The sequence below is a fragment of the Hippocampus guttulatus genome, chromosome 1 (assembly GCF_054856545.1).
Source record: "Hippocampus guttulatus isolate MCC_2025c chromosome 1, RoL_Hgut_1.0, whole genome shotgun sequence".
NCBI classification, from domain to species: Eukaryota; Metazoa; Chordata; class Actinopteri; order Syngnathiformes; family Syngnathidae; genus Hippocampus; species Hippocampus guttulatus.
Genome location: NC_141261.1, coordinates 29,898,250 through 29,910,853, shown reverse-complemented (window position 1 = coordinate 29,910,853; position 12,604 = coordinate 29,898,250).

Sequence of the window (12,604 nt, the reverse complement as noted above, 5' to 3'; positions counted from 1 at the left end):
AGTGCAATATAAATACAAAATGGATAAATCGCAGTGCTATTTACAGTTCTTTTCCACATCATTCAATTATTAAATATTATTGTTGCTATTTTTTATTCAGCAGCCTGACAGCAGTTGGTAGGAACGAGCGTCTGTATCTCTCCTTCTTGCAGCGCGGGTGTAACAGTCTCTGGCTGAAGGAGCTACCTAGTGCTGTCAGGGCGGGCTGGAGAGGGTGGGAGGGATTGTCCATCATAGCTTTTAGCTTAGTTAGCATCCTTCTGTTGCCCACCTCCTCCAGAGTGTCAAGGGAGCAGCCAGGACAGAAATAAGAAATATTACTAAAAATAATCAAGAAATTGTATTTTTTAGAATTTGCTTTCAAGTGTATAGGATCAGAATCATGAGGCAGACGGGCCACTAAAAACATCTAGAAGTTCAAATGTGGTATTATTCATGTCTCATGACACAGAGCTTTAAAGGGCTTTAGTTAATAAAAATATCTAACAGGTAAATATGTAAGAATTCAGGATTTATAGTGGTTTTTGGAGGAACAGTCATTTCTGACTGGGAACACAAAACGAAACGAAACACAACAGCACTGTTACGTTTGTCTGTTCTCATCACCAACCTCTCTCTTCATGGCAGGTTTTAAAAAGGTATGACTGTGACTGGGTCAATTGGTGTCAAATCAGAATTATGTTTTGCTGAAAATTGTATGAGCCTGAGTTATGGTACACTGCAAATCTACTTACCGTACCTTAATTGAACACTTAGCGTGTTGAATCTAAACCCGGCAAAGTGTTTATATGCATCCACACTACCATGTGTTAAAGTGACATTTACAAAAGACTGAACAGAGTTAAATGTTCAACATCAAATAGTGTGTTACAGCAACAAAATGCAGTATTGACTGAGGGAATGATGAGTGTTTATGCCAACACTAAAGAGTGTGGGGAATAATATCCCATGCCTTACTACGTTAGTGTTGTGTTATTTTTGTTATTTTGACTTCAAAATGGCGCCGCGAGAGTGGCTGCCTTTCCAGCAGCTCCTATATTTTGTTGTTCTACTTCTTCCTTTCATAACTTTGCTGCTGTGAATTGGGAATTTCTCCATTGCGAGACTAATAAAGGTTTTCTTATCTTATCTTAAATAAAACATCACATTTCAAAACACTTTCTTTTATTAAATCCATTTCAGACAGCTCATACAAAACAGCAGTAGGGCATAATGCACGTTCTTTCGTCATTTACATGTGAAAACTCCCCATCATGAGGCCAATAATAAAATCAGATCAGATTCACTAATATCAGTGAAAATATATTCCTCAATTCTAAATCCATTTAGGTCATCATCAAAACCCATGGTAATAACAATGGTTGTGAAAAGTAATGCTTTATCGTCGTTAAGATGTTAGCAATTCTCCTGAAAGTAGGGGATTCATTTTCAGTGCCACCACATACAAAAACTCATTGTGGCATTCAGTTCCATAGGTTTTACATCCAGGAGGTAATAGCAACCCAAGAGAATACATATTTGACAAGACCCCAACACCTGGTCTGGATAGTGTTGCATCGCCCTGTGTGTGAATGTGGCCTTCATTTTGACAACTGGCTGGTTTGCATTTAATCATGGACAAGCTTTAATCACCTGATGGCTGTTCAGATGTTGAGTGGTATTGCAGAGTCTTTGGGCCACCTTCAAAATCACATGGCAGCAAAAGACAGAGAAGAATATGGACACAAAACAATTAATATTACATACTCAAAACCATTTCCTGTAAGCCTACATGGCCAAATGAGAAAAAGCCTTGAGGTTCGTGCAACTCAATACTCACATTACCAGTTGTTGAGGCCTTGTCTTCCAGATTGGAGGAAGGACACTTGGCAAGGAGCTAACAAGTGACACTCATTCGACTGACTCGAGTTAGCTGGGCGACTCACCAGAACTCACATTACTCGTTGGCGGGGAGAGGACTCCTACAAATGGACATGCTATTTCTGATGGACTTGCTTGACAACGGGGCTCTTTCATGTGAAGTCAATTCAGATCTTTAAATCGAGCAAGAAGTAACATTGAATGAAATCAGGTGCACTAGGAAATATGCTATGATTTAAATTAGAGGTGTCAACTTATTAGTTGTGATTAATTAATTACAGTCACATTTAGCGCGTTATTTTTTTAAATTGTGTTAATCTAAATTTTAATCTCTGCCTTTATTGTTTCTGTAGGTGGGTTGCCTTGTTCTAATAGCCGTTTTTGTGTTGGCTTCCTGTGTTCGAGTTGTTGAGGGTGGGGAAACAACTGTCAGTCACAGCCTGAAGCGGACATTGATTGGCTACCATTATGTTGGGGCTTGTTTAGCCAAAGCTGATAGGCTCCCATTGGAGTTGGACAGGCTTAGTAAGCAGCGGTGAGGAATGGAGAGGTGAAAATAGAACAGCATGTGAGAGTTCTCGGCACAATGAATGGAAAATGTACATTCCAAAAACGCCCTGATGACACAATTGATAAAGGTAGAGTGTCGTGCCTAATTTGTAAGAAGGAGTTTGCTTACCACCGAAGCAGCTCAAATTTAGCCTCCCACATCAATGCAAAGCACCCAGTCGCGAGTGCAGCCACAGCTAACGTTAGCACCGAAAGTGTTAGCAATATAGCGAGCGAGCCATACATAGCAAAGCTCTTCGGCAAACTAAACTCGAGAACACCCCATGTATGAGGCGTAGTTGATGTGTCCTCTGTAGACTACTAGAAGTGATTGATGTTTATTTCAGCACTTTAAGTTTGTCATGATGAACAGTGTTGTTTCTGAAGTGCTAACTTACAGCATTGTGATTTAAGGGACTGTTTTATTTATTGTTTATTATCTGATGCAAGTTCAGTGTTGAGTACTTGTATTGCTCAGAAAATTGTTCTTACTGTTTTTGATATGTTAACCTAAGCACTTTTTAAGGACCTGATGTTCTATTTTATTTTTAGTTTGTAATTCTTTGGAGATTTACAAAAACAAACAAAACAGTGATATTCCCCCTCGTGGTCAAAACTAAAGGTTGCAGGTCGGACTTTTACTAGTCTCAAATACAGCAGAAAGTAAATGGCTAGGACTGCATCTGTCCAAGTCTGCTGAAAAACAATAAAATACTTTATAATGCCACGTTTTCTTTTATCTCTTCATCTGCCTCAATAATGTAACGAATTTAAAATGAAAATAGGGTTTTTTTAGATGAAATTAAAATATTGATTAATTAGATTAATTAATTACAGACCTAATTAATTAATCACCCCTTTTAATCGCTTGACAGCACTCATTTAAATCATGTTTTCCGTTTTTTTAATTCTTTTTTTTTTGTATTAATGGAGTAACTGCTTTTACTTTGAAGCTCAGCTACATTTACATTCCCGTTTGCTGAAGCTGACTTGACTCTACATCTGTGCTGTCATCTGTCCTGGCTGCCAAGCTGGTGATGCAACCGCATCTCTAATCACATGCACATGCATTTTGTCACACACACAAACACACACACATACACACAAACACACACACATACACACACACACGCACACACGCACACACACACACACATGCACATGCAAACACACACACACACACACACACACACACACACACACACACACACACACACACACACACACACACACACAATTTGATTGGCCTGGAATGACTCCAGCCACATTATATTTTGTATTTCACTAATTTGCAAATAGAGCCTTAAACAAACATTCACAATGGCTTCACTGTCAAACTACAATATGTTATTGTTTTGTCTTGGGCAGGGGTGCCCAACCTTTTTGACCTAGGATCTACTTTTCGATCAACCAACCTCCCGCGATCGACCTGTTACCACACACGCGCACGTACACACGCATGCCATGATGAGCAATAGCCTGACACTGAGGCATGTGACGCACTTAGGCAGCCTGTTAACAATCGTAGCTCACGCGTACCATTTTTAAAATGCTTCTCTCGGCCCTCCAGATTCGCATTCTTTGCCCGTCCCCTTGGTGAATTGTATAAAACAAACTCTGAATGAGAATAAGGAAAACGATAAAAGATATCGCGCAACAACTCCAATCACAAGCTGCTTCCAGTGATGCAGTTACATGTCGCCGTAGGTTAAAGATGACCTGCTTTATTTGATTTTCTTTTTTAAATACTTTTTGTGAAATGAGAGCGATAGAATGATTAGGGTGTAGTGCGCATTAACACAAAAAATATATCACTAACATGCACACCCCTCGGATCAACTTTCGACCAGTCCTTGATCCACCGGTCGATCGCAATTGACGTAATGGGCACCCCTGGTCTTGGGCATGTGTGAGAATCAGGGGTGTTGCATCGTACTGGCATCAGGTCGAAACATCCTATGTCAAAATTTGGTACATTTTTTCACTTACCTATGCTGCTGGTCCAGCCATATATGTGTGCTGTTGTCTCAAATTATTGATCAATATAAAGTGTTGAAAATGTCTTGCTCTCTTTGACAAAGTAATATTAATGAGTGAACAAACACATTTTTTGGTTCCCTGTAGAGCACAGGTGTCAAAGTCACGGCCCGGGTGCCAGACCTGGCCCGCCACATCATTTTATATGGCCCGCGAAAGCAAATCATTTCCCTGAATTTGCTTAAATCTGTACCGAAATCTCAAATTGGCATATGTAATAAATAATTATGACATTTTGCAATAACTTTGTGACCCGGTTTTCACTTACTTGAACAATAATTGAACAAATACTTGTTGATTTCAAAACTAGTGAGCCATCGTTTTTTTGTGCACAAGTAATAATACGATGTGATGATTAAAAATGTATTTGGTTTCGCTATCGTAATGGCCCTCCGAGGGAAGGCGTAATTCCAAAGTGGCCCACGACAAAAATGAGTTTGACACCCCTGCTGTAGAAGAATGATTTTGGAGGGACAAGAATTGCAGGAGACATCAGTTATATACTATTGTTACTTTTTTCCTCTACATTTCCACTTTCAACGTCATGCATCATTCAGACTACAGAAAGCACATTCTTGGATAGTAGGCTCAGCGAATCCGTGTCATGGACTGTTTCGCTCTAACTGAGTCAATAATTAGAGCATGAAGGTTGTCGAAAACAGTGGATCACAAACATGTGACTAATATGCACTTATCTATTGCCAAAGCACTAGTAATGGATCAACGTCAAGCTTTTAGCTGATCAAAAGCTTTTGCTTTTTGCCGAAGGTTCCCCCATCAAGTTTTCTGTTACGCATTTTCTGAGTACCGAAAAGTGCACAATAATACACAGGTTCAATGTATTACCAGGGGATTTAACCATGGTGCACTTCGTATTCGTTTACATCCGCTTTCAGCGCTCATTCCCCCTGTCATTGACTTAATCTGGATTTTGAGGTCCACCTCTTTTTGAGTCTGAGTTGAGCCCAAAATCTCATATATGAGCAACAACCATGGTAAGGGACATGAAAAGAATGTGTTATGGAATGAAGAAACATTTTCAGAAGGTCGTACCCAAATTACCTGTTCGACCTCAATTTATTTTGCTCTTAAAATGCTGAGTCTACATGTATGTAAGTACAAGTATCTTCCATTCCATTTTGCAGAAGAATAATTTTCCATAAATAGCACGTTCTCCAAAGGGAGACAATCTGCATTGTTTTGGGCTGCAAAATAGAAGTGCTAATGAGCTGGCTTTGAGGTTTGGATACTTATTTGGATAGCTCTCTCAGAAGGAATCCAATGAGGTACTAGGTGTTGTCTGGCATACAGATATTCAAGTTTGTACTGATTGGGGAGGTGGAAAAAATAAGAGTAAAGGGACTGACATTCAAAGAGTATCCCCCCCCCCAACATGTCCCAAATGTGTCATTATCGAGTTTCGGTGACATGCCAGCTGTTGAGTTGGGAGTGGACTGCCAGTACAGATAACCTTCTACTCATCTTGGTTACCATGAAAAGAAATCAAACAGATGAGGAAACATATATCGCACTTTTCTTTTTCATAATTACCGTATTTTCCGCATTATAAGGTGCTTCGGATTATGAGGCGCACCTTGAATGAATGGCCTATTTTAAAATGGTTTTCATAAATAGGGCGCACCACATTATAATGTGCATAGAATAGAAGCTACAATAGTGGCTGAGGTTGTGTTATGCATCCACTCAATGGAGCCACGCTAAAGGGACTACAATACAATACAGCTTTATTTATGTAGCATTTTCACAACCGCAGCAGCTGTAACAAAGCACTTCACAGAACATTTAAAATACTACGTACAGGAAATCAGAATATTGATCCATTTATAAGACACATCGGATTATAAGGCACACTTTTGAGAAAATTGAATGCTTTTAGGTTCGCATTTTAGTACGGAAAATACAGTAATCATAATTTATGTTTAGCTAATTTATGAACAGTAATTTATTTATATTATTTGTATGAACATACAGTCAATGAAAGCTTCGTGAACAAATGATTTCAGTTTCCATTATTTCCCAAAGGAAATGTTCTTTAAATCTGAACAAATTGGATGCCCACCAGCCCCCTGGAATAGAACGCATTTAAACTTGACACTGTAGATGTGGCAGTGTGAGCTACAACAATTTTTTTTTTCCGATTTCCAGATTGGCAAATGTTCTCCGTGTGCATACAAAAAAAAAGCCACAAATAAAATCTTGATTGGTAATCTGTCACCTTGTAAAACATGTCCATGTCGATGTTGTTATGGTAATGACTGTTCCTTGTTACTCATCCTCCAGCACCTGTGGAGCAATTTCTATTTCAACCGTTGCTGTCGCAGATGTCGCGCCCTGTGAGGTGATGATCCTGCTTCTCCCGCCATCCATTTTCTATACTTCTTGTCCTCATTTGGGGCTCATGTTAGCTTGAGCCTATCCTAATGGGTGGGAAGCAGGGTAAACCTTGGACTGGTAATCAGCAAAACAACCATTCACATTCACTGACTCTTGTTCTGTGGACAATTTAATCTTCAGTTGGATGGATGGATGGATGGATGGATGGATGGATGGATGGATGGATGGATCGTTGTGAACTACCGTATTGGCCCGAATATAAGACTGTGTTTTTTGCATTGAAATAGGACTGAAAAAGTGGGGGTCGTCTTATATTCGGGGTCTAGACATTATACCCATTCATGACGCTAGATCCCGCCAGATATCATTGAAGCGAACGCTGAACTTGACTCCCCAGGCCAAAGTGAACCCCTGTCACGAAAAAATAAAATAAAAATAGCGGTAGCACGAAAAAGAAAAAGAAGAAATAGTGGTAAGAAAGACAGGAGAAGAAAATAATAGAAGAGATAACAGAAAATGGAGAAACGTAGCAACAATCTGGAGAAAAGTGGGTCGAAGTTCGGCCAGGTTAACCGGCAGCTGAGGAGAAGTTATGATGCAATTTACATTTCAAAAACCAGACGCCATTCATTTACGAATGTGATTGCACTTTAGTTTACATATTTAAATGTTCAGATATTAAGATTTCAATGAGGCAAAATAACATGCTTTTTCTCTCAAATATATTGTTATAATCATTTGTTTCAGATGTACTGTAATTATTTTCTGTATAAAAATTAATTTGGTGTTCAAAAAGTCTTTTTTCAAACTTGAGTCTTGAAAAAGAAGGGGTCATCTTATAATCAGGGCCGTCTTATATTCGGGCCAATATGGTAATTAAATGTTTGTTTTTGGAATATGGGAGGAGGCTGAAGAAAACCCAGTACGCATGGACTATGACCTACCAACTCCGCACAGCGGGGGTACTGAGCCGAGATTTGAACCCTGGTGCTTTCGACTGAGATGTGGAGGTGCTAACCAGAGGTTTCCACATGTCATTAAAAAGCATGAAAAGTCATTAACTGGATTTTGTGAAAATCAAGGCCGGTAATTGCATTAAAAATTATACAAATGTTATAAAATGCTGACAAGCATGCTTGCATTTGAAGCATTAACTCTCTTCTACATTTGTAATGTAAATAACAGAGCTCATTTGAATGCAAACGATGGTCATTTCAGGTCTTTACTTGAATGTGAGGATTTGGCTAGTCATTCTGCATGTGAGAATTTTTAACACATTTTTTCTCGCTCTGATGTCCAAAACACACACACACACACACACACGCATATACACGCACCAGCTGCCCAATGACGTTTTGCATTTACATGAAAAAAGATGCATGATAAAACAGGATATACTGTAGTCAAAAACTCCTAAAACACAGTTTGCAAATGGATGAATGGTCCAGGCACATTGTAACGATGTCTGTGTTTATGTGAGCATGTTAAATTTGTTCTGTAATAAGGATTGTGTGTAAGAGGCTCGAGCAGATTACATACATGTACACATGTCATTTTTCTTTTTCCTTGAATGCTAACTAAGCAATATTGACTGTGCTTTCTTGATGTACAGTATTCGTTTTGTCAGTTGCGGGCTGTTGATGCTAAGCCCACAGAGATATTTAGGGTTGTATCTGATTGTTGTTTTCAATAACTGTGAACACCTATTGAGATGTGCATTACAACCATCTGGTTAAGAATCTGAAACTTTGTGGCACTCATCCAAAATGTGATGTGTCCCATCTTGTGACTATTCAAAATCGTCCATGTGCTTTTTTTCCCCCTGCAAGGATAAGTGAAGCCCTAATGTACAATCTAAGAAGATTGTTCCTCTAAGCTTTCAAAGATCATATCTGATAGAAAAGAGATGAATCCATTTCAGACAGAGATTTAGCTTGAGCTCCAGTACCAGAGCGAGAGGTATGAGATCAGAGGCCAGGTTATTCTCTTTTCTTTGTGGTTAAAGCACTCGGAAGAACAGCCACCCTCCTGGCATTTAAAACATATGTCTGCGGCAACACCCTTGGTTCTGTCATTCCTCACGTTCTTCCTTCCCCTCCTTCTTTGGCCTCCAGAGAGGACATCTTAGTGTCGCTAAATGTCACGTGAAGTGTTTCTCTTGTCCCCACTTGTTCCAATGAGATGCTTGGTGAATATAAAAAAGGCCTACTCTGGATGGCTGCCATAGCTCAGAGAGAGTGACGCTTCTCTTTGAGCTCTTCTTTTCCTTCTACCCTCCTACATGTGTGCAATGAGGATGCACAGAGGATGGCACACTCTTCATACATTGCAAGGTGAGAGAGACTCACATTAGAGACTCACACATTACAAAACAGTCTTCTGCCAAGAATCAAGACGTGGATCAGCACCGACGTGTTGTGGCGACTTTTGACTTGACCCATCAAGGGTTGCCATACCAATGTATTCATGTCCGCTTCCTGCATATACATCCAGGATATTCATTCATCACCCATCATGTCTGCTCTTTGGACACTCTGTAGAACAGACCTAGGCACAGTCTCTGGCAGGCCCCATGGCTTGTATTTTATGTGCACTTGTGGATGCTAGTAAAAACAAGGTAGCAAGCCACAGCAGGGGCTTATAAGCAGTGTTTCGCTATATTTAGATTTTTACAACTCCTCCTGCAACTATTATTTTTTTAAAAACTAATGAGATAAAAAACAACAGCAATCCTAATTTTCGCAACATTATTATTTCATATATGATGGAGGATAGAGCACCAACATTTTTGGCTTGATAGTACTGTACTCAAATCTAGTGTCATATACTTTACATATTGCGTGTATAAGTCGTCACTGTATGTATCACTGTCAATATTTTATTGCCCACTTATCTGTATATGTCCCGAACAGGAACAGCTAATATGAGTTAGTGGTGGTGCACAAAATGATTATTATATTTCAAGTGTAAAGACTTTTAATGACCACTGATAATTTTGTTTATTTTCTTGATTTCCTCACGACAACAATGCATACCATATCTACGTACTGTCTGTAGCAATTCAGTGAAACGACCATATACTAGAAAGTTGGCATGTTGGCTTGGCCCTCGGCAAGCATTACAGTCTCTCCCGTGGCCTCTTTGCAAAATTAATTAGCCAGCCCAGCTCGAGACCAAGGTGCCATTGACCAACACATTTAAGACATCTATTTGGCCTTATAGAATTTTGGTTATGTCACAAAGTAGGAGGATGCATTTTCCTTGACACATTTAATTTCTTTGGCATTATTCATAGCAGACAGTGAAAGGTAACTGTGGGATGGCACTTTCTTCCTCCCCATCCTGCCACCATTCTTTTCCATCGTTGCTTCCCACAAAGCTGAATCACCACTTGTGACCTCCACACCTGCCTTGTTGAAAATAGACAACAAAGAGACACAGATGAAACCCAGCACCCAGAAAAGGATTGTGGTGTGGTGGTGGTGGTGGACGAGCTGATACACAGCTTGTCTGGCATTAACAAAATGGCAACCCGTCTGACCATTACAGATTGTGATTCCAGTCATTTGCCTGAGACAGTTAGTCAGAATCTTCTATGTCAAGTCAAGTCAAGTCAAGTCAAGTCAACAGTATTTATAGAGCACTTTCAAACAGCCATCGCTGCATACAAAGTGCTGTACATGGAGCAATTTAACATGCACAATAAACAGTAAGACAAATCGGTAATAAAGGTGGTAGAAAGCACCAAACAGTAAAACCAAGAACAAATCTAAGTCATGCTGAGTCGAATGCCAAAGAATACAAGTGAGTTTTGAGGAGGGTTTTGAAGATGGGCAGCGAGGAGGCTTGCCGAATGTTCAGTGGGAGGTCATTCCAGAGAGAGGGACCAGCAACAGAAAAGGCTCGATCCCCTCTGAGCCTCAGTTTAGTTCTTGGTACTTCTAATAAGGTCTGGTCCACAGACCTGAGGCGCCGGGCAGGTGTGTAGGGGCGGATGAGCTCAGAGAGGTAAGGTGGCGCGAGATTATTCAGAGATTTGAAACTCTAAAATGAATGGGGAGCCAGTGAAGGGATGCCAGAGTAGGAGTTATGTGCTCCCTCTTACGAGTACCAGTCAAGAGGCGAGCAGCGGCATTCTGGACCAGCTGAAGGCGCTTAATGGAGGACTGGCTGACTCCAAAGTAAAGGGCATTGCAGTAATCGAGCCGGGATGTGACAAAGGCATGAATTACTGTCTCAAAGTGTTCATGTGAGAGGAGAGGTTTTATTTTGGCCAGCTGTCTAAGGTGAAAGAAGCTGGATTTAACAATGGCACCAATTTGCCGATCGAGTTTGAAATCACTGTCCAGTTTAAGGCCCAAGTTTGAGACTGTTGACTTAAGATAAGGAGACAGGGGGCCCAAGTCTACAGGATGGAATGTACAAGGGCCACTGGGACCAAACAATATCACCTCTGTCTTCTTTTCATTGAATCTCAAGAAATTTTGTGCCATCCAGGTTTTGATTTCTTCCAGACAGGATAGGAGTGGCCTTAATGAGAAGGCGTCTTTCTTGCTCAATGGGACATAGATCTGGCAGTCATCTGCATAGCAGTGGAAGGGAATACCATGTTTCCTTAAGATGGAACCCAATGGGAGCAGATACAGTGAGAACAGCAGAGGCCCCAGAATTGAGCCCTGTGGAACACCACATGACAGGGGAGCAGTGCGTGACTCAGAGCAGCCAAGGCTGACACAGAAGGTTCTGTCAGCTAAATAGGACCTAAACCACTCAAGAGCACTGCCACCAATGCCCACCAAGTCCTGCAAACGAGTCAGCAGAATACTGTGATCCACTGTATCAAATGCTGCAGTTAAGTCCAATAAAACTAGACACACGTGGTGTGACACACAGGTGTCATTAACAGTCTACCTATGGTACTGTTGTGGCTGCTAATTGAATGTGTTTCTGTGTCTCTATGGATATGTGTACCGGTACTTAGAAACCAGCAGCCAGGACCACAAAGCCCTTCTTTTCCTATGTGACTTGTTCAAGAGTAAACATTAGCATTGGGCCCGGAGTCTTAACAACCTCTCGCATACAAGTGACTTCTCGACCTGCGTATCAACATCTTGTTCGACAACTGAACTTCTTTGCCTAATTATGATTGCCTCATTTAATTTAAACATTGGCTTATTTTAGTGGCACATCCTTTGAAGAGTCTCTCCCCATTTGCCTCAGGGAACCATGTTCTTCACTGGGCTTGTCAGCAGGAATTAATATCCCTCCCAATCAGTTCTCAGATGAACCTGTCTGAGTCTGGGCATATGACACTTCCAGCAGTGGGACTCGGATGAAGGTTTCAGCACAGTAATGTGCATACAGAATGTTGTCTCGACGTCATATGATTTTCTAAATAACCTCCTCTGCTTCATGCAATATGTTGTGTGCGCGACGAGCTTTTTCCTGTAGGTAATGAAAAGGAAATATAACAATCTTATGTGTTATGAGTAAAAATGGTCTCCACTACTGCAGCATTTTGAACAGAAGACAAGCCTCGATGAGTACTGACCTCTGCTGGTCATATTTGATTTGCTATTACTCAACTCAACTTGTATGGAGCGATGGCTGTTCGAAAGTGCTCTATAAATACAATTGAATTGAATTGAATTGAATTGAACTCAACTCAACTGTATTTATAGAGCACTTTCAAACAGCCATCGCTGCATACAAAGTGCTGTACATGGAGCAATTAACATATACAACATTAGACTCTAACCGACTCAAATGGTTTGAGCCCTCCGGTGTAAGTGTAACATCATGT